Source organism: Schistocerca gregaria, chromosome 8 (genome assembly GCF_023897955.1).
Source record: "Schistocerca gregaria isolate iqSchGreg1 chromosome 8, iqSchGreg1.2, whole genome shotgun sequence".
Lineage (NCBI taxonomy): Eukaryota > Metazoa > Arthropoda > Insecta > Orthoptera > Acrididae > Schistocerca > Schistocerca gregaria.
Window position 1 is genome coordinate 42,580,536 of NC_064927.1, and position 765 is coordinate 42,581,300.

Genomic DNA, 765 nt, shown 5'->3' on the forward strand with positions numbered 1-765 from the left:
ACCACTACATATTTCCCGTGTGTCTTTCCTAAAATAAGCTCGTATAGCATATTGAAATAGTACTGTGTTTACGGCACAATAAATTCTTTTAAAGCTGAGCGCCTCCTGAGCTAAATGAAGAAGAGAGTTTCAACTACAGGGTGAGGCATAATAAAGATCGATTATTGAAAAGCTGTTAAATAAAGACACTTTTTCTATTTCATAATCTTAAAATATACGAAAAAGTGTTTTCTGTAATAGTAAAACGTCAGTTACTTTTTCACCGAGCGAGGTGGTGCAGTGGTTAGCACACTGGACTCGCATTCGGGAGGACGACGGTTCAATCCCGTCTCCGGCCATCCTGATTTAGGTTTTCCATGATTTCCTAAATCGCTTCAGGCAAATGTCGGGATGGATCCTTTGAAAGGGCACGGCCGATTTCCTTCCTCATCCTTCCCTCACCCGAGCTGGCGCTCCGTCTCTAACGACCTCGTTGTCGAAGGGACGTTAAGCACTAATGTCCTCCTCCTCCTCAGTTACTTTTTCAAGATAACTGTCTTATTATGGCGTCCGCTTAGAAGCACGCATTCCTCCAGCCAGACCTTGTACTGACTCATCACACTTCCTGTCGCATCCACTCTTTCAGGGCTTCAGGGCCATATCATTTGGAAACAAACGACTGACAATATTCATGCTTACTAGAGCAGTATGGGACGTTGCTCCGTCCTGCTGGAAACATTTACTCCACAACTTGCACACAATGAAGTGAACGATGAGACATAAGTT

General features: G+C 43.8%; 1 non-coding gene across 1 annotated transcript; it reads left to right on the forward strand.

Annotated features, from left to right (window-relative positions):
• Positions 1-265: 265 nt before the first annotated feature.
• On the forward strand, positions 266-338 carry Trnaa-cgc (transfer RNA alanine (anticodon CGC)). The gene has a single exon. It is a non-coding gene; the product is annotated as a tRNA-Ala (tRNA).
• The last annotated feature ends 427 nt before the right edge of the window (positions 339-765 follow it).